The 22,187-nt window shown below is 50.5% G+C and overlaps 1 protein-coding gene across 3 annotated transcripts in view; it reads right to left on the bottom strand.

Moving 5' to 3' along the window:
• mkxa (mohawk homeobox a) overlaps positions 1 to 22,187 on the bottom strand; it is a 103,507-nt gene that overhangs the window by 23,507 nt on the left and 57,813 nt on the right. Inside the window, exon 6 of one of the 3 annotated variants that reach the window (XR_011947711.1) lies at positions 1,176 to 1,289. The exons of the other annotated variants lie outside the window; for them this stretch is intronic. The gene's annotated coding sequence lies outside the window, so the exon portion shown is untranslated. The remainder of the gene's footprint in view (positions 1 to 1,175; positions 1,290 to 22,187) is intronic. 3 annotated transcript variants of the gene reach the window in all.

Below are 22,187 nucleotides of genomic sequence, written 5' to 3'. Positions count from 1 at the left end.
TAATCTCCTTTGTTTTAAGGTGAACAATCACAGCTCTCTAATCTAACATTTTAGCCAAGATCCCTGAAATCTGGACCTATTCTGGGTGTGAATGAGAAATGTATGTGCAACCATGCTAAAGCAAACTTAAACATTTTCCCACACAATATTTTTAAAACATTATTAACTTTCTAATGTTAATGGGGATCTGATGGGCTGGTGCCTGTGGGTATAGTGGCTAAATAAATGAACTGATGGTCCAGAGAACCTAGAATCCCTACATTTGGCTCATCAGGTCAGCACTGACCCTTTGAAATAGCATCCCACCTAGGTCCACATCCCCATCCTAGCCCCATAATCCCACCTAATCTACACATCTTTGGACACTAAGGGGAAATTTAGCCAATCCACCTAACATGCACCTGGGAGGAAACCGGGACACCTGGAAAAACACCACACAGACATTGGGAAATGTACAAACTCCACACAGTCAATCGCCCAAGGCCCGGATTGAACCTGGATCCCTGGCATTGTGAGGCCACAGTGTTAACCACTGTACCACCATGCCGCCTGGTCAAATAATCCAGATGTGGGTTAAAAATCCCACGATGACAGAGTTCAGAATTGGAGTTCAGTATTAGAAAATATGGAAATAGAAAGCTGATACCAATATGAAGTTGTCAGTTTGCCATGCAAGTTTCCCTTGGGGGAGAATATGTTGCTGCCCATACCTGGTCTAGCCTCTATGTGACTCCAAAATGGTTGACTTGCAGTAGGTCCACCATCACCTTCTCAGAACAACTAGGGATGAGTTATAACTGCCAGCCTGGCCAGCAATGCTCACATCACATGAATTAATTTTTTTAAATTCCCATGACAAACTCTGCATAACTGATCCAGAGAGTAATGTGGAGGCAACAGTCTGAAATCAATGTGTCAAGTATCACAACATAACTGATCTTTTAGCACAGTGGTATATTTGACTGGAAAGGACTGACAATTGTCCTCAACAGAACAAATTCAATATGAGGAAAAGGCGTCAATATTGTTAAAACTGTGACATAAAAGGATGTTTAAACAGCCTGAATGCAGGGGCCTAATGTTTTGCAATAAATTCTATTTGCCGTGAGTTTGTTAATGAGCAAATAGCTTTGTCGGCAATGGCAAGTTGTGATAAGTTCAAGTTTGACTCTTACCTTTACAGGTGTCGTATTATATCAGCACTGTGTGAGAGGAATTGCTCTCTGCAGTAGTAGGAGATAAAAGATGATGTTGCCAGGCATCTATATTTTGACTCTGACAAAACGAGGCTGGGGAAAGGTGTGTAAGAAAAATGCAAGTGAGATCAAAGAACATGAACCTCACCGGGAGTATGTTTAAACGAACACGTTAACAGTAAAGCTGTCAGAGGGATATTATGTATCCAGTAAAGAGAGGGCCCACACCGTTTGGTGACAGAATTCCCGTGAGGTGCATCCTGATCAGCAGAGGAGATTACACCAAGTAGGTGATATGTTGTTGTTTTTAACCGAGCATTAATTCCCTTTATCACCTGTAAAAATCTTTTCTTAGTTGCCTACTACATCATTTGGAAAGCTAGGAAGAAGGATCAAGTATCTAAGATCTTCATACAGGACTAAACCTCCTAATGGAGGTACAAGATGAAAGAGGGCTACAAAGTCTCTGACTTACCTTGGAAAAACAATCAGAGCAGGCAATTTCCAGTTAAGCTTAAGGAGAACGGTTTACTCATGCAAAAATTTGTTAAGTGAAGTTGTCCTGTAATTGTGGATGACCGTTCCAATAATGTCGGCTACATTGGGGCAGTCCCACCCAATAATAATCTGACAATGGATAAACAGTGAAGATGAGGGTCTCTCGCAAAACTTGAGGAATCAGAAGAACTTGGTCAAAGTCTTAGTCATTTAGCTTCTGTGACTGAGTGAGAGGCAAATTAACAGTTGGATGTAAAACTATCTCGTGCAGAATGATTTTTATGCTGTCTTGAAAGAAATGGATGGGTGATTTTTGGAGTAGGTAATTGGGGGAATTCCCTAATTTGGGATGTGATAGGAGACTGAAGGTTGGGGTTTCTCCTCACTCGATAGAGTCTTAATCCTACATTGAGTGTGTGGCATCAGAGACTTGGCTTCCAGTCAGGAAGACAATGCTGGAGAACAGGCCACAGGTCAAATGTACCTGAGCCCTAAGCAGGTTGAAGGAGGGGAAAGAGTCTGGTCACCTGATGTCTGGGTGGCGGGCATGTATGTGGGGGGAGGAGGTGTCATGATATTTAGATCAGCATATCATGGTGCAATCACACACACACTGATGGACATGCAGTAGGACCATCCAACACATACACAACATCGCAGCCAATCACCAGTGAGAGCACACGCACAAAAAAACAGGGGACACTACAGTTCCCGCTCATTCCAGCAACAGCCAGCTCAGAGCACCGAGCTCAGAACCTGCTACTCAGACATTCACCATGTGCTGAGTGCCTCACCCAGATAGTGATAGGACAGGGTCCACAGATTAGCTGGTAATGCACATACCCAAGTTAGCAGTGTGCTGTTACAGTTGAGGAGTTAATAAAATTGAGTTACACCATCTCCAGCCGTGTTGGATCATTTGTACATCAGACCTCCCAACACGACATGGTACCAGGTGTGGGGTCCGAATACGACAGGAGGGTGGCATCCGGGTGGCGAATTAAGAGCCTTGTTTGTGGGGAGAATCAGGGTGGGAAGAATTGCTGCAGTGGGATGATCGGAATTATTGAGCAGGGTGTCCGATTGCAGGGGTAGGGAGTGGGAGCTGGGTGGTTGACAGGGCAGATATGCTGGATCCAGCAGGTAACTAGAAAGTCCTTATTCTCTGGATCCCGCAGTCCTTGCCACCCTGTAACTGCCACATGTCCCAAAGCTCAGGAAGCCTGACAGTCCAGAATTAAATTTAAAATGGTGCATGCATATGAAGCCAGCAACTCATTATAATATTTAAATGTTCAACCCATTGCCTTGGAGAGGGTTAGTTACCTGACCTCCAGCTCTTTCTGTTAAAGCTGCAGCTGCGTTGATGGGACAAGGGTGGAGGCCAGGATTATGATCTATAGCATTTTAAACTCCCACAAGACCAAAACCAGGATTTATTTGGGCATGGGGTCAGCATCAAAGCTCTCCCCAATGAGTCCAAATCATTATCATGTGCATTTCGTTTTAATATTTGAAATGAATTACAACCTATCTACTAGGGGCGCGATTCAGCGATGCTGTTGCGCCTGGCATGGATCCGGGTGCAACGGGTGAATCGGGTGCAAACCCAAATCGTGCTCTGCTCTGGATCAATCGTGAGTCACCAGACCCGCTCCGCCCAGCACAATCTGCATCTCGCCCTAGCTGGGCAAGAGCCAGATCTGCATATGTGAGCCAAACGGCTCATTTAAAATCCAAATGCCGGATTCACCTGGCGACTGGGACTTAGCGTCGTCACCTGGGAGACCTGGACCAGCCACCGTTTTGTACTGGTCAACACAAATGTGGACAAGGCGTAACAGCACCTGGGGGTATCCCAGGCCATTGATGGTCGGGACCAGACAGGGTGGCACCCTGGCACTCCCCCTGGCATGTGGGATCCTTGGCACTACTAGTCTGGCACTCTGACAGTGCCACTTGGGCACTGGTGCCCAGGGCACTGCCAGGGTATCAGGCTGGCAGGTCGAGGATGCCCGGGTACCAGGTTAGCACTGCCAAGGGTCAGGCCCGGGGAGGGGGGGGGTGCACAACCTTGCCAAGTAGAGATTGGTGTAGGGGCAGGGGGTCAATAAAGTGGGGTGGAGATCTGGGCTGTCGGACAAAATGGCAGCCGATTTGAGGAGCCTTTTGCTCGCCAGCAGGAAACCCCTCTAAGTGCGGCCTCGGTGGGGAGAAAAGTTCCGGGAGAAAAAGAAACGGCAAAGAGCTGTTGAAGTGGCAGGCAGAACTGGTACCGGGCAGCACGGTAGCACAAGTGGGCAGCACGGTAGCACAAGTGGATAGCACTGTTGCTTCACAGCGCCAGGGTCCCAGGTTCGATTCCCTGCTGGGTCACTGTCTGTGCGCAGTCTGCACATCCTCCCCGTGTGTGCGTGAGTTTCCTCCGGATGCTCCAGTTTCCTCCCACAGTGCAAAGACGTGCAGGTTAGGTGGATTGGCCATGCTAAATTGCCCTTAGTGCCAAAAAGGTTAGATGGGGCGATTACTATTGGGCCGCCAATGTGGCAATGATACGTAAATGGATGATGGAGGGTGAGGGAGCGGCGTGGGAAAGACTGGAGAGAAAGTCCTGTAAAGGGACGAGTTTAGAGGCGCTGGTGACGGCGCCGCTACCGATCTCACCTAAAAAGTTTACCACGAACCCGGTGGTGGCGGCAACATTAAATATCTGGGGACAGTGGAGGCGACAGAGAGGGGTGCGGGGAGCCCTGGTGGGGTCCCCAATCAGGAACAACCATAGGTTCGCCCCAGGAAGAATGGATGGAGGATTTCAGAGCTGGTTCCAGTTGGGAATTAGGAGGGTGGGAGATTTATTTATAGATGGGACTTTTGCGAGCTTGGGAGCATTGGAGGAAAAGTATAAGTTGCCCCGGGGAAATTTCTTGAGATATATGCAGGTGAGGGCATTTACTAGACAACAGGTGAGGGAATTTCCATTGCTCCCGACACAGGGGATACAGGACAGGGTGCTTTCAGGGGTGTGGGTCGGAGAGGGCAAGGTGTCAGAGATTTACCGAGAGATGAGGGAAGAGGGGGAGGAGTCGGTGGGCGAACTAAAAGGAAAGTGGGAAGAAGAACTAGGGGAGGAGATAGAGGAGGGTATGTGGGCTGATGCCCTAAGCAGGGTAAATTCCTCTTCCTCATGCGCCAGGCTTAGCCTGATTCAATTTAAGGTGCTACATAGAGCACACATAACGGGAGCAAGATTGAGCAGGTTCTTTGGAGTGGAGGACAAATGTGGGAGGTGTGGCGGGAGCCCGGCAAACCACGCACATATGTTTTGGGCATGCCCGGCACTGGAAGGGTATTGGAAGGGAGTGACGGGAGTGATTTCGCGGGTGGTGAAGGCCCGGGTCAAACCAGGCTGGGGGTTAGCTCTATTTGGAGTTGCGGAAGAGCCGGGAGTGCAGGAGGCGAAAGAGGCCGACGTTGTGGCCTTTGCGTCCCTAGTAGCCCGGCGCAGGATCCTACTCATGTGGAAGGAGGCGAAACCCCCCGGACTGGAGGCCTGGGTAAATGATATGGCGGGGTTCATTAAACTGGAGCAGATAAAGTTTGCCCTGAGAGGATCGGCTCAAGGGTTCACCAGGCGGTGGCAGCCATTTCTCGACTACCTAGGGGAACGTTAGAGGGAAGACAGATGACCAGCAGCAGCAACCCAGGGGGAGGGGGGGGGGGGGGGGGGGGGGGGGGGGGGGGGTTTAGTTTAGGTCAAAGATAAAGGGGTTTTGTTACTTGTGTATTGTTTAAAATTTCTGTATTGTTATTGTTGCGTTTGCTTTGTAAGAGGGGAAAAATTGTTGTTTGGGAAAAAATTTTCAATAAAACATTTATAAAAAAAAAAAAAAAAAAGGTTAGATGGGGTTATTGGGTTACGGGGATAGGGTGGAAGTGAGGGCTTGAGTGGGTCGGTGCAGACTCGATGGGCCGAATGGCCTCCTTCTGCACAGTATGTTCCATGTTCTATGCAGGGTGAGAGGTGGTAACCTACCCTTCCAGCTGGTTGGCCTTCTGACATTGGACAGCGGGCCTCCTTGTCATGCTGCCCACACTGACAGCCACAGCCACGGCCTCCCAAGCGGCAATGCTCACCCTGTTGCTGGTCCGGGTCCGGACAGGATCGCTGGTCGTGCACTCAGAGCCTGCGCGGACCAGCTGGCAGATATGGTCGCGGACATCTTTAACCTCTCCCTACTCCGTTCCGAGGTCCCCACCTGCTTCAAGAAGACCAACATCATACCGGTGCTAAAGAAGAACCAGGCAACGTGCCTCAATGACTACCATCCGGTGGCCCTGACATTGATCGTTTATTCTTGCTGATTATGGTCTATGGGTCAGAAAGCCCTGACATTGATCGCAAAGAAGTGCTTCGAGAGGTCAAGAGGCACATGAACTCTATACTCCCAGAATGTCTTGATCCACTGCAATTCGCATACCGCCACAACCAGTCCACAGCAAAGGCCAGCTCCCTGGCCCTACACTCATCCCTGGAGCATCTCGACAACAAGGACTCCTACGCCAGACTCCTATTTATTGACCACAGCTCCGCTTTTAACACCATAATCCCATCCCAAGCTCATATCAAAGCTCCAAAACCCAGGACTTGGCTCCTCCCTCTGCAACTGGATCCTTGACTTTCTGACCCATAGATTACAATCAGTAAGAAAAAACAACAACACCTCCTCCACGATAGTCTTCAATACCGGGGCCCCGCAAGGCTGCAAACTTAGCCCCCTACTATACTCCCTGTACTCATACGACTGCGTGACAAAATTTGGTTCCAACTCCATCTACAAGTTTGCTGATGACACGATCGTAGTGGGCCGGATCTCGAACAACGATGAGTCGGAATACAGGTGGGAGATAGAGAACTTAGTGGAGTGATATAACGACAACAATCTATTCCTCAATGTCAGCAAAGCTAAAGAACTGGTCATTGACTTCATGAAACAAAGTATTGTACAAACCCCTGTCTGCATCAACGGGGCCGAGGTGGAGATGGTTGACAGCTTCAAATTCCTAGGTGTGCACATCACCAAAAATTTGTCCTGGTCCACGCACGTCAGCGCTATGGCCAAGAAAGCACAGTATCGCCTATACGTCCTCAGGAAACTAAGGAAATTCAGCATGTCCACATTGACTCTTACCAACTTGTACAGGTGCACCATAGAAAGCATCTGATCTGACTGCATCAGTGCCTGGTAAGGCAACTACTTGGCCCAAGACCGGAAGAAACTACAGAGTCGTGAACACCACCCAGTCCATCACGTGAACCCGCGTCCCATCCATTACCTCTGTCTACACCCCCTGCTGCCTGGGGAAAGCGAGCAGCATAATCAAAGACCCACCTGGCTTGCTCACTCTTCCAATTTCTTCCATCGGGCAGGAGATACAAATGTCTGAGAACATACACTAACAGATTCAAAAATAGCTTCTTCTCCGCTGTTACCAGACTCCTAAACGACCCTCTGATAGACTGATCTCTTCACACATCTTCTCTACTGAGTAGTCCCACACTCCCGCATGCTTCACCCGATGCCTGTGTCTGTGTCGTTACATTGAGTATTTTATGTTTGCTCTATTATGTATTTTCTTTTCTTGTACTAAATGATCTCTCTGAGCTGCACGCCGAACAATACTTTTCACTGTACCTCGGTACACGTGACAATAAAATCTTATCCAATCCAAGTCTTCCGACTCCCTCGGGGGAACAGGATGCCCACCTCTCATCCATAGCATCGAGAAACCTTGTGAGATTGTCATCCCCAAAGCGAGGATCAGGTCTGTGCGCTGCCATGCCTGTATATTGACTGGGAATGAGTGATGAGGAAGCGTTTATAAAACAGCTCCCCCTTGTTAGCAGCAAATCAGACAGCGAAGGAGCTAGTATTGTTGAGAATCTTGTGGGGGCTCATTTTTGGCACTAGGTGCTATTGGAATAAGGGCTGTGATTTCGCCAACACGGCCTTCGCAAAGCTACCGCCAAACGTGCTCAAAACCAGACTTTAACTTTGGTCCGCAGAATCGCGCCTGGAGATCTGAAATAAAAACAGAAAATCCAGGAAAATCTAAACACGTCTGGGAACATCTCTGGAGAGAGAAACAGAGGGGTGGTTTCCCCTCAAAATTACTTAAGTGTCATTTCAAGCGGGGAGAAGGTGAGAATCCTGCTGCTCTTCTCTCTTCACAGATGCTGTCAGAACAGCTGAATCTTTCCAGCATTTTCTGTTTTTATTCTGTGTCATGGGAGTGTCCCTTTAAGAAATGTTGTGTCTTACCACATGAATGAAATGAAATGAAAATCGCTTATTGTCACAAGTAGGCTTCAATGAAGTTACTGTGAAAAGCCCCTAGTCGCCACATTCCAGCGCCTGTTCGGGTAGGCTGTTACGGGAATTGAACCATGCTGCTGGCCTGCCTTGGTCTGCTTTCAAAGCCAGCGATTTAGCCCTGTGCTAAACAGCCCCTACTTCAGTGATGTCATTGTGCGGGTGGAGCTGGGCTGTGGCTCTGAGTTTTACTTTCATTTGGTTTGGGCTGTTTTGTGGCTATGGGTTTTTTTTTGAAAATCTTTTTATTGGCTTTTCTCATATTTATAAACAGTTGTTACTTATATACAGGACATTTTTCTTGCCCATGCTAATTTGCTTTATGTTACAGAGAGGTTTGTTTTGTCCTTCATTTGACTAACTGTACATACATTTTGCTGCCCTCTGGATTGGTCTATGATGTCCCCCGTTCCTTCCCCCCCCCCAATTAGTTTCAGCACCCTTCCTATTTTCTTGTGGTCCCCCCCACTGCTGGGTTGCGCAGTCCTTTTGTTCTTGATCTTTTTTTTTTCTCTGGCTTACTCCTCAAACAGGTTTTGGAACAGCCCGACAAACTGCCCCCAAGTATCCAGGAAACCTTCCTCTGACCCTTGGATGGCGTACTTAATCTTCTCCAGGTGGAGAAATTCCGAGAGGTCAGGAGCCAATCTGCAGCTGTGGGTGGTGCTGCCGATCGCCAGCCGAGCAGGATTCTCCGGCGTGCGATTAGGGAAGCGAAAGCAAGGGCGTTGGTCGCTTCCCCATGTGTAGCTCCAGGTGCTCCGATACCCCGAAGATTGCCACTATTGGGCATGGCTTCACCCTCACCCTCACAACCTTGGGCATTGCCTCGGAGAAGGCTGTCCAGAACCCAGCAAGCTTGGGGCAAGCCCAAAACATGTGGGTGTGGTTGGCCGGGCCCCTCTGGCATCGTTCACATTTATCCTTCACCTCCGGGAAGAACCTGCTCATTCGGGTTCTGGCCAGGTGCTCTGTGAACCACTTTGAGCTGCATTAGGCTTAGCCTTGCACAGGAGGAGGTGAAGCTCACCCTGCTCAGTGCTTCGCCCCAGAGTCCCCATCCTACCTCTGTCTCCAGTTCGTCCTCCCATTTTTGTCTGGTCCTGTCCAGTGGTGTTCGGGCTCTGTCCAGTAGCTGTCTGTACATTTTCCCACATAGCCCCCCCCTTCTCGCTGCTTGTGCCTATCAGGTCCTCTAGTAGTGTGCTTTCCGGGGCCCCGGGGTACCCTACTGCCTCTTTGCGGAGGAAGTGCTTTATTTGGAGGTGTCTCAATTCCTGTCCTCTTGCTCGTTTCCATTTCCTCGTCAGTTCGCCCAGTGTCGTCAGTCTGCGCCCTACGTAGAGGTCCCCGACCGTCAGTGTGCCCCCGTCCCGCCTCCACCTTTTGAAGGTGGTATCTAGCATGGTTGGGGTGAATCTGTGATTGCCGCAGATGGGGACCATAAGGGACATTTTGGTTATCCCGAAGTGCTGTCTCAACTGGGTCCATGTTCTCAGCGTGTACCTTGTTGAGGAGGATGGGAGTGCTGCTGTGGCCAGGGCCCGGAGGGTTGTTCCTTTACAGGATGCCTCCTCCATTTGTACCCAATCTGTGTCGGGTTCTTGTACCCATCCCCTCACTCTTTCTGCCGTTGCTGCCCAGTGGTAGTATTGTAAGTTCTGGAGAGCCAGGCCCCCTCTGACTTTCCTTCTTTGCAGTGTCGGTTTGGGAATTCTCGGGTTCTTGCCCCCCCATTCAAACACCATGATTAGCCTGCCTATATTTTGGAAAAAGGCCTTGGGGATGAAGATCGGGATGGATCTAAACGGGAAGAGGAACCTTGGCAGTACGTTCATCTTGATCGTCTGCACTCTTCCCGCCAGGGAGAATGGGAGTGAGCCCCACCGTTGAAGGTCTTTTCTTACTTCCTCCACCAGGCTGGTCAGGTTCCACTCACTGGCTATTTGGATCCCCAGGTGACAAAATCTGTTCTGGGCCATTTTAAACGGGAGCCCCTTCAGCTCTGTCCCCCTTCAGCTCTGTCCCTCCCCCTTTTGGGTTCATTGGGAATTCCTCGCTTTTGCCCAGGTTAAGTTTGTAGCCCGAGAAGGTTCCAAACTCTCTCAGTATTTGCAGTATTGCCTTCAGTTCCTCCTGTGGCTTCGAGACATAGTGGAGCAGGTCATCTGTATGTGCTCCCTGTCTCCTCTTTGGATTGGCTGTGGGGTTTTTGCTTTCGTTTTCACATTTGGCTGCTGGATTCAAACAGAGCAGTCTTGTCCGGTCCCTCTCCCTGCACTTTAAAAGCTGCTTCCAGATTATGTGATAATTTGAAAAGAAATAGCTGCTTTCTGGAAGGAATTCAAACCTAGTGTTTTGAAAAAGGAAACAGGAGTGTATACCAGGTGTTGAGTGCTGGGCCACGCCTTTGAAAAGGGGGCACTGGTTTATGTGACCTTGTAACTAAATTGGAACAGCGTAAAGGGGGAAATTTATCAAGAGTTATACATAGAGTACTGTAGCTGTGTGGGGTATTATGTTGGTAGTAGATAAAAATGCTTACTGTATGTGTTTACAAAAATGTTAACTAAATTTATAGAATAAACCTTGTTTTTGATGAAAAGTGCTTACGGCCTCTGTTGAACACCTGAAAGGCAGGCCCTTGTGCTCATCGTAACCAAAATCAATAAACAGTTGTCGGTCAGGTGAACTCCATGATGTACTTCGGAGTTTTCTGAACCCTGGCCCATAACCTATGTTACCTGTTCTTTTACTGCAATTATATAGGGTGTTGGTGAGGCCACAGCTGGAGTATTGTGTGCAGTTTTTGTGTCCTTATCTGAGGAAAGATGTTCTTGCTATGAGGGAGTGCAGCAAAGTTTTACCAGATTGATTCCTGAGATGGAAGTACTGTCATGAGGAGTAACTAAATCAGTTTGGATTATATCCATTGGAATTTAGAAGAGTGAGAGGAGATCTCCTGTAAACTTATAAAATTCCAACAGGGAATGCTGGATAGATGGGGAAACTGACCGCGGAATCATGGTGAAGGGAGCCAATCCATTTAAGGGAGTAAAAAGGAATGTAGTTGTAGGCAGGGACAGCTGGGGGATAGATACTCTTCTTTGTAGCTAGGAAAGTGAGTCCTGAAGCTTGTCTTGTCTGCCTGGTTTCAGAGTTAAGGACATCTCCTCAGGGCCGGGGAGGAACTTGGAGTGGACATAGGAACAGGAGTAGGCCATTAAGCCCACCAAGTCTCCTTTGCCAATCAGATCGATCATAGCTGATCCTCTACCTCAATGATACTTTCCCACAATATTTCCTTTTCCCTTGGTGTTATTGGTCTCCAGAAACCTATCGATCACAGTCTTGAACATACTCAATGATTGAGCTTCCACAGTACTCTGGGATAGAGAATACCAAAGATTCACCAGCCTCTGAGTGAAGAAATTCCTCTTTATCTCAGCTTTTGATGGCCTGCCCCTTATTCTGAGATTGTGTACGCTGATTTTAGACCCACCAGCCAAGAGAAACATCTTGGACGGGATTCTCCGAGCCTCCGCGCCAAAATCCGGCACAACGTTGCTCCTGCGATTCTCCGGTCCCCGGAGAATTGGCGCAAATCGCGCATGTGCAGCCTACGCAGCGTGGTTAGGGGGCCATTGACAGAAGACTCCCCCTCGATTCTCCGACGAAAACTAGCTGAGTTCCCGATGGCGTGGTTCTAATGACGTTTTGCCTGTCGGGAACGGCCAGTGGCTGCTGCGGAGTCAGTCTGTGGCTGCCCTGGTGGGGGGCAGGGGGATCACCAGGGGAGGGCCTCAGGGACGGCCAGGCTAGCGATCGGGGCCACCGATCTGGGGCCCGCGCAATTTGAGCGGGGCCTATATTTTCAGAACCGCTCCGCGGTGCGAGTCCGCCATATTGCGTGGGGCAGCCGCCGAAGGCCGCCGCCGTGCGCATCCGTGGACTCCTGACCGGAAGTGCAGAGCCGTGTATCAGCAGGCAGAGCTGCCTGGAGTACTCCAGGGCCCTGCTAGCTCCCTTCCGGTAGGAGAATCACTCTGGACTTTCTTCAGGAGTGGGGACATAGCCCCATTATTGGAGAATCCCACCCATTATTTGCATCCACCCTGTCATATATTGTATGTTTTGTCTGGCTTGCTGTTCTTTGTGAACCAGTGCATTACAGGATCGCAGGATGTTTTCTCATTACGACATCAATAAAGAACAGTTGCAATGTTAATCGCCTCCTGTGTCTACCTGTACCAGGACCAAAAACATAATACACCCTGTCCTACCCCCTGTAAGTTTCAATCAGATCAACCCTCATCTTTCAAAACTGTAAGGAATACGGACCTTCAATCTCTCTTCATACGACACTCCTGCCATCCGAGGATTATCTGGTGAATCTCTGTCACGCTCCCCCTATGACAAGTAAATTCCTCCTTAGATAAGGAGACCAAACCTGTATACAATACCCCAGGTGCAGTCTCACCAAGGTTCTCTACAATTGCAGCAAGGCAGCTTTACTCCTGTACTCAAATCCCTTGCGATGAAGGCCAACACAAACTATTTGCCTTCCTAATTGTTTGCTGCATCTGCATGCTAACTTTGAGTGACTCAGCAACAAGGACACCCAGGTCTCTATGGACACCACTCACCATTTAAGAAATATTCTGCCCCGGTTGCGGCTATGCGGAGCTAAGCCGCACGATTCGGCAGCTCCCGCTATCACCGACTTTCGGGCTCGTTAGAGGAGCCCCAACGGAATTTTTTTCAAAGACAACCCATGGGGAAGGGAAGAGAGAGGTCCCCCTTCAGCTTTTATGGACCGGACCAGAAGTGAAACGGCCAAAAAAGCGGCATCGGAGCAGCGGGAGAAGCGAGGGAAGAAAAGCAAAATGGCGGCGGCCGGGGGCAAAGCGGAGTGCGGGCCGGAGCTGCAGGAGTTCATCAAGCGCTGCTTCGAGGAGCTGCGCAAGGAGATGCTGGCGCCTATGTTGTCGGCAATTGAAGGAGTAGGGATGACCCAGAAGGCCCACGAGGTAAAGATCCAGGAGGTACAGAAAAGAGTCAGTGAGAATGAGGACGAGATCTTGGGCCTGGCGGTGAGAGTGGAGGAGCACGAGGCGCTGCACAAGAGGTGGGCAGGAAGACTCGAAGACCTGGAGAACAGGTCGAGGTGAAAGAACCTGCGGATCCTGGGTCTCCCTGAAGGAGTGGAGTGGGCCGATGCCGGGGCATACGCGAGCACGATGCTCGGGGCGATGATGGGCGCGGAGGCCCCTTCAAGGTCGCTGGAGCTGGATGGTGCACACCAGGTGCTGGCGAGGAAGCCCAAGGCAAATGAGCCGCCAAAGGCGATGGCGGTGAGATTTCACCGGTTCACGGACAGAGAGAGGGTCCTGAAATGGGCCAAGAAGGAGCGGAGCAGTAAGTGGGACAATGCAGAGATCAGAATATACCCGGACTGGAGCACAGAGGTTGCAAAGCGGAGAGCGGGTTTCAACCGGGCCAAGGCGGTGTTGCACCAGAAGGGAGTGAGATTTGGAATGCTGCAGCCAGCACGATTGTGGGTCACACACAAGGACCAACACTATTATTTCGAAATGCCTGAAGAGGCGTGGACCTTCATACAAACCGAAATGTTGGACTCGAACTGAGGGTTTGTGAGGGTAGGGGGGATGTTTGAGGTTTGATATGTGATGGTTGTTGTATATCGGGGGTCAATCACGCGCAGGAAATGTTACAGAGGCTGGGGGAGAGAGACAAGGCCGCAACAGGAGCTGCGCCAGAGGGGGCGGGGTAGGCTTTGGAAAGCGCGGGTTTTTCCCGCGCGAGCGAAGAAAGGCGGGAAGGGGAATGGAGGAACGCATACTGATTAGGACACTCCCACACGGGGAGGTCAATGGGATGGCGGGGGATGCCGGGGTCAGCAGGTGTCAGCTGACTTACAGGTGTGATATGGGGGGAGCAAGAAAACGAGACAGGGGTTTAGCGGGGGGGGGGGGGGGGGGGGGGGAGAGAAAAGGGTTGCTGCTGCATTGGCCGAAAGGGAATGGGACACAGAAGAGGTGGTCAGGGCGGGGGTCCCCCGGCTGGGGGACTGGAGGGTGAGGGTGGCGCGGACACGGGACTGGCCTAGAAAAGGAGATGGCTAGTCGGCGGGGGCGGGGGGGGGTGAATGCCCCTCCAATCCGGCTGATAACGTGGAACGTGAGGGGCCTGAACGGGCCGGTGATGAGGGCCCGAGTGTTCGCGCACTTAAAGGGACTGAAGGCAGACATGGTCATGCGGACCAGGTCAGGTTAAGAAAGGGATGGGTAGGACAGGTATTCCATTCGGGACTGGACGCGAAGAATAGAGGGGTGGCAGTATTGGTGGGGGAGCGGGTGTCATTTGAGGCCAAGACTATCGTAGTGGATAATGGAGGGCGATACGTGATGGTGAGCGGTAGGTTGCAGGGGACATGGGTGGTGTTGGAAAATGTATACGCCCCGAACTGGGATGATGCTGGATTCATGAAGCGCATTTTGGGGCGCATTCCGGACCTGGAGGTAGGAGGCCTGATACAGTGTTGGACCTAGCACTGGACCGCTCCAGGTCAAGGACTGGAAAGAGGCTGGTGGCGGCCAAGGTGCTTAGGGGGTTTATAGATCAGATGGGGGGAGTGGACCCATGGAGGTTTGCTAGGCCGCAGGCCAGGAAATTTTCTTTTTTCTCCCATGTGCACAAAGCCTACTCCCGGATAGATTTCTTTGTCCTGGGCAGGGCGCTCATCCCGAAGGTGGAGGCGGCGGAGTATTCGGCCATAGCCGTTTCGGATCATGCCCCGCACTGGGTGGAACTGGAGCTGGGGGAGGAGAGGGACCACGCCCGCTGTGGCGGCTGGATGTGGGACTGCTGGCAGATGAGGTGGTGTGTGGGAAGGTGAGGGGGTGCATCGAAAGGTACTTGGAGGCCAACGACAACGGGGAGGTGCGGATGGGGTGGTATGGGAGGCGTTGAAGGCGGTGATCAGGGGAGAGCTAATCTCCATCAGGGCGCATAGGGAGAAGACAGAGGGCATGGAAAGGGAGAGGTTAGTGGGGGAGATTTTAAGAGTGGACAGGAGATACGCAGAGGCCCCTGAGGAGAGATTACTTGGGGAAAGACGACGGCTCCAGACGGAGTTTGATCTGTTGACAACAGGGAAGGCAGAGGCACAGTGGAGGAAGGCGCAGGGGGCGACCTACGAGTATGGGGAAAAGGCTAGTCAGATGCTGGCACACCAGCTCCGTAAGAGGATGGCAGCGAGGGAAATAGGGGGAGTCAAGGATGGAAGGGGAGCCACGGTGTGGAGTGCGACGAAAATAAACGAGGTATTCAAGGCCTTTTATGAAGAGCTGTACAGATCCCAGCCCCCAGCGGGGGAAGAGGGGATGAGACGATTCCTAGACCAACTGAGATTCCCGAGGGTGGAGGAGCAAGAGGTGGCTGGTTTGGGGGCACCAATTGGGTTGGAGGAGCTGAGCAAGGTTTGGGGAGCATGCAAGCGGTGAAGGCCCCGGGACCGGACGGGTTCCCGGTGGAGTTTTACAGGAAGTACGTAGACCTGTTGGCCCCGCTACTAGTGAGGACCTTTAATGAGGCAAGAGAGGAGGGAACACTGCCCCCGACAATGTCGGAAGCGACGATTTCTTTGATCCTAAAGCGGGACAAGGACCCACTGCAATGTGGATCGTACAGGCCGATCTCGCTCCTCAATGTGGATGCTAAGTTGCTGGCAAAAGTGCTGGCCACGAGGATCGAGGACTGTGTCCTGGGGGTGATCCACGAGGACCAGACGGGATTTGTAAAGGGCAGGCAATTAAACACCAATGTGCGGCGGCTCTTAAACGTGATAATGATGCCATCGGAGGAGAGAGAGGCGGAGATAGTGGCAGCTATGGACACGGAGAAGGCCTTTGACCGAGTAGAGTGGGAGTACCTCTGGGAGGTGCTGCGTAGGTTTGGGTTCGGGGAGGGTTTATCAGTTGGGTTAAGCTCCTTTACAGAGCCCCGGTGGCGACTGTAGTGACGAACCGGCGGAGGTCGGAGTACTTTCGGCTGTACTGAGGGACGAGGCAGGGATGCCCCCTGTCCCCCTTGTTGTTTGCATTGGCGATCGAACCCTTGGCCGTGTCATTGAGGTAGTCTAGGAAATGGAGGGGGGTGGTCCGAGGAGGAGAAGAGCATTGGGTGTCGCTTTATGCGGATGACCTGTTGCTGTATGTGGCGGATCCAATGGAGGGGATGGTGGAGGTCATGCAGACGCTAAGGGAGTTTGGGGAGTTTTCGGGCTATAAGCTCAATGTAGGGAAGAGTGAGCTTTTTGTACTACAGGCAGGGGACCAAGAAATGGGGATAGGGGATCTACCGCTGAGGAGGGCGGAGGGGAGCTTTCGGTATCTGGGGATCCAGATAGCCAGGAGTTGGGAGGCCCTACATAAACTGAATCTGACGAGGTTGGAGGAGCAAATGGAGGAGGACTTCAAAAGATGGGACATGTTACCGCTCTTGCTAGCGGGTAGAGTGCAGTCGGTCAAAATGGTGGTCCTTCCAAGGTTTCTGTTTGTGTTTCAGTGCCTTCCCATCGTGATCACCAAGGCCTTTTTTAAGAGAGTAGGTAGGAGTATTATGGGCCTTGTGTGGGCGAATAGGAGCCCAAGGGTAAGGAGAGGGTTCCTGGAACACAGTAGGGACCGAGGAGGGTTGACGCTGCCAAACCTAGGGAGCTACTACTGGGCAGCAAATGTGGCGATAATCCGCAAGTGGGTGATGGAGGGAGAGGGGGCGGCATGGAAGAGGATGGAGATGGCGTCCTGTAAAGGAGCGAGCCTGGGGGTGTTGGTGACGGCACCGCTGCCGCTCTCGCCGACATGGTACACCACGAGCCCAGTGGTGGCGGCAACACTAAGGATCTGGGGCCAGTGGAAACGGCACAGGGGTGCAATGGGAGCATCGGTGTGGTCCCCGATCAGGGGTAACCACCGGTTTGTCCCGGGGAGGATGGACGGGGGGTTTCAGAGGTGGCATCGGGTGGGGATTAGAAGAATGGGGGACCTGTTCATTGATGGGACGTTTGCGAGCCTAGGGGCACTGGAGGAGAAGTTTGAGATACCCCCGGGAAATGCTTTTAGATATATGCAGGTGAGGGCGTTTGTGAGGCGACAGGTGAGGGAATTCCCGTTGCTCCCGGCACAAGAAATTCAAGACAGGGTGATCTCGGGCGTATGGGTCGGAGAGGGCAAGGTGTCGGAAATACACCAGGAGATGAAAGAAGAGGGGGAGGCGTTGGTAGAGGAGCTGAAGGGTAAATGGGAGGAGGAGCTGGGGGAGGAGATTGAGGAAGGTCTGTGGGCTGATGCCCTAGGTAGGGTTAATTCCTCCTCCTCGTGTGCCAGGCTCAGCCTGATACAATTTAAGGTGGTTCACAGAGCACACTTGACGGGGGCGAGGTTGAGTAGGTTCTTTGGGTAGAGGACAGATGTGGAAGGTGCTCAGGGAGCCCGGCGAACCACGTCCATATGTTTTGGTCATGCCCGGCACTGGAGGGGTTCTGGAGAGGAGTGGCGGGAGCAATATCTCAGGTGGTGAAAGTCCGGGTCAAGCCAAGCTGGGGGCTAGCAATATTTGGAGTAGTGGACGAGCCGGGAGTGCAGGAGGCGAAAGAGGCCGGCATTCTGGCCTTTGCATCCCGAGTAGCCCGGCGACGTATCTTGCTAATGTGGAAGGAGGCGAAGCCCCCCAGCGTGGAGGCCTGGATAAACGACATGGCTGGGTTCATAAAGCTGGAGAGGATTAAGTTTGCCTTGAGAGGGTCTGCGCAGGGGTTCTACAGGCGGTGGCAACCGTTCCTAGACTATCTCGCGGAGCGTTAGAGGAAGGTCGGTCAGCAGCAGCAGCAACCTAGGGGGGGGGGGGGGGGTGGCGGGGGGGAGTCCTGGGGGAGGGGTGAATGGGGGCTTGCCTGGGAGGGCGGATGAGCAAGAGATAACATGAAGGATTGGGGAAACTGGCACGTGCGGGAGAGAGCCAGTGTACAAAGTTATGTAACATATCATTTTACCGTGTATATATCTTGCTCTGTGCGATTTCTTGTTATTTTGTTACGAGGTGGGGGGTTTATTGTTTGTAAGGGTGAAAAATTGTGTTAAAAAACTTTAATAAATATTTTTTTTTTAAAAAAAAATATTCTGCCCTTTTGTTTTTCTACCAAAGTGAATAAATTTACACTTATTCACATTTTATTCCATCTGCCATGTTCTAGCCCATTCACTTAGCCTGTCTAAGTCCTCTTGAGGTTTCCTTGCATCCTCCTCCCAACTTACATTCCTTCTCAGTTTAATGCCATCAACAAATTTGGAAATATTACAATTGGTCCCCACATCCAAATTATTTATGCTGATTATGCACAGCTATCGATGTAGCACTTACGATACCCCATGAGCCTGCCACCCTGAGAATGATCCGTTTATTCCTACTCTCTGCTTGCTGCCTATTTTATTTTTAATTTTTCCAAATAAGGGACAATTTGGCATGGCCAATCCACCTGCCCTGCACATCTTTGGGTTGTGGGAGTCAGACCCACACAGGCATGGGAAGAATGTGCAAAGTCCACACGGACAGTGGCCCGGGGCTGGAATGGAACCCAGGTCCTTGGTGCCATGAGGGAGCAGTGCTAACCATTGCACCATCGTGCCACGCTGTTTTCTGTCTATTAACCAATTCTCAATCCACACTTGTATACTTCCCACATCCACACAGCCTAATATTATTTACTAATCTTGTGTGGCATCTGATCAAAAGTTTTCTGAAAATCTAAATACACCAAGTCCACTGGGTCTCCTTTATTAATGCTACAAGTAATATCCTCAAAAACTCCAACAAGTTTATCAATCATGATTTCCATTTCGTAGATCCATGTTGCCTCTGCCCAATTTTATCATTCTTTCCAAAATGTTCAGTCAACATTTCCTTTGTAATAGATTCTAAAATTTCCTTACTGGTGACGTCAAACTGATAGGTCTATAGTTTTCCATTCTCCATCCACCTCGCTTTTTAAATATTGGGGTCACATTTGCTACTTTCCAGTCCTCAGGAACCTTTCCAGAATCTATATAACTTTGATCGTACATCCAAATCTCAAAAGCCACTTTCTCCAACACTGGGATGAAGGCTCATCTGCTCCAGAGAATTTAGCAACCTTTAATGCAGCTAATTTTTCAAGTACTACCTCTTTACTAATACTAATGTCTTTTAGTTCCTCAGTTTCACAAGTCCCTTGGTTGCCGAGTATTTGTGGGAGATTTTCTGTATCTTCTTCCATGAAAACAGATGCAAAGTTTCTCCACCATTTCCCTGCCTCCACTATAAATTCTTCTGTCTCACTTGTAATGGGCGCACTTTTACCCTTACTAAACTTTTCCTTTTCACATACCTAAAGTAGCTTTTACATTCTGACTTTGTGTTCCTCTCTAGTTTGCATTCATATTTGCTTGACCTTTTCTTTATCAGTTTTGGTCCTCTTTTGCTGGGTTCTTGATTGCTTCCAACCCTCAGGTTCACCACATTTTCTGGCATCCTTCAAAGCAACTTCCTTTGATCTAATGCAATCTCTAATTTCTTTTGTTGACCATGGTTGATTTAGGTTTCCCTTGGGTGTTTGTGCCTTGGAGGAATGCATATCTGTTATAGACCATATAGGAACTGCATTATGGGAGGGGAAGGATCCAGATGCTATGATGCATGTGGGTACCAACAACATCGGAAGCCCTTTAAAACAAGGGCCTCTGCTGAGGTAGTAGAAATGGCTAGGGGCTAAATTAAAAAGCATGATCATTTTTGGCCTGAACCACAAGCAAATTGGCATAGGGTAAAAAAGATTAGGGAGTTGAATGTGTGGCTCAAAGGCTGCGTGGGCGAAATGGGGATCTGGCACCTGTCCTGGAGAAAGAAAAAGCCTTAGTGTGACAATATTCACCTGAACCGCGCTGGGACTAAGGCCCTGCATAACTGGGGCTTTAAATAAATAATGGGGCGGAGATTCCATGTGAGGGAGACATTAGCTACAGTGTAGAATAGAACACAAGTCAATAAATTATGAGGGCCTCAAAGAAAGGTACTGCAATAATTGTGGGAGATTTTAATCTTAATATATAGATTGGGCCAATCAAATTAGCAGAGTTGGCTTGGAGGATGAGTTCAGTGAGTGCATTCAGGAGGGTTACTGAGAACAATATATTCTGAATTTAATCAGGAAATACTGGGCTGGATTCTCCAATCCTGGGGCTATGTCCCCACCGGCGTGGGAACGGTGTTGATTTACGGCAGAAAAACTGGCGCAAAATGGCGACCGATTCCCCGTTTTGCTGGGAGCTAGCAGGACAACAGCGTAGAGCACCCGGCTCTAGCTGCCGATGTGCCCTGGAGAATTGCTGCCACGCATGCGTATGGCGGCGGCATGTAGCGCTACCATGTTTCATGGCGAAGTCCGCTCGCGGACCCGGCCCGCGAAACAATCACCCCCCTTCGGCTGGCTTGCACGGCCGGACAGCCCACCACAGTGCCCCAGCCACGAATAATGTCCTCCCCTGCCCGCGGATTGGCCCTCCCCCAACTGTGGTGCTGCTGGACTGAGTCCGCAGCCGCTATGCTGAGTTCCCGACAGGTGACACCACATGTGTTCTGCGCCATTGGGAACTCGACCGGTCAGGGGCGGAGCATCGGGGGGCGGGCCTCAGGCAATGGCATGGTGTACTCTGCGAGTACGCCACTTTGGAGGGGGCGGAGCATCGTGAAAGCGGCGCCGCCCCCGATTCGGTCAGGAAATGTGAATCTCCGGCCGTTCACCGAATGCGATTTCGGTGTCGGTGACCGGAAAATCCAGCCCAGGGTTGTTTTAAACCAGGTAATGTACAATGAGGCAGGATTAATTATTGACCTCACAGTGAACGATTCTCTTGATAGGATGACAGAAACATACCAAGATATAAATTCAGATTCAGTTTGAGGTTGTGAAATGTAGGTCTGAAATTATTGCTTTAAATTTAAATAAAATCATTTACAAAGGGACAAAGGCAGTTGGCTAAAGTGGAATGGGAAAATATGTTAAAAGGTAAGAGTAGAGAAACAGTGGCAGAGGCTTAAGACAATATTTTATAACTCTTAATAAAGATATTGAGAAAGTAGACGCTACAAGAAGGTACACCTCCATGGCTAACTAAGGAAGTTACAGATGGGGCGCGATCCAACAGCCACGCTGCGCCTGAAAAACACCCCGCTGCAGCGCAGTGTGGCCATTGAAAGCCGGGATACCCTGCTACCGGGATCTACCCGGCTCGCTACACCTCGTGAGATTCGACGCAATCTTGTGAGATGTTCCGATGTGAATCCTGCCCACAATGGATGGGATTACTTTGTAAGCCTCACTCTATTGTGCAGACTCCCGGGGTACCTGAGGCTTTGGGATTCAACCCCTTCACCTCAGAGACCGCGGTCGAGCGCCGTTCAGCACTGGTCCCCACAAACGGGAACCAGATGGAATGGCACTCGTGGGGGTCTCCCAGGGGGTTGGGGATCCCCACCCTTTGGGCAGGGTGGTGCACTGGCACTGCTGGTTCCCCCTGAATACCCTGGCATGGGCACTGCCAAGGTGCCAGGTTGGCACTGCCAAGGTGTCAAGGTGGCATTTTTCTGCGTGCGCGTTCGGGCTGTGGTTCCCTGGTGTAGGGGTGTGGGAGGGCTACACTGGGGAGAACCAGCGAGCGGAGATCCCCATTGTACAAAACGGGATGATGAGCAGTCTCAACCACACATTCCCTGTTCATGCCCCTTATTAAATGCGAATTGCGTTGAATAGCCATGTGTTTCTCGGCACTCTGAGCGCTTGGAAACACACGGTATCGAATTGAAAAAACAAATGCTGCAAAGATTAGTGGTAGGCCAGTAGCTTGGGAAAACTTTAGAAACTAGCAAAGATCTACAAAAAAAAATAGAGCGAGAAATTGGAGTATGAGAGTAACCAGAAAGAAATATTTTTTGAAAACAGTAAAAGCCTCTGCAAGTATATAAAAAGGAAGTGAGCAACGAAAGTGAGCGTTGGTCCCTTAAAGGA

This window comes from Scyliorhinus torazame, chromosome 6 (assembly GCF_047496885.1).
Source record: "Scyliorhinus torazame isolate Kashiwa2021f chromosome 6, sScyTor2.1, whole genome shotgun sequence".
NCBI lineage: Eukaryota > Metazoa > Chordata > Chondrichthyes > Carcharhiniformes > Scyliorhinidae > Scyliorhinus > Scyliorhinus torazame.
This window is presented reverse-complemented; position numbering and strand designations above follow the sequence as displayed.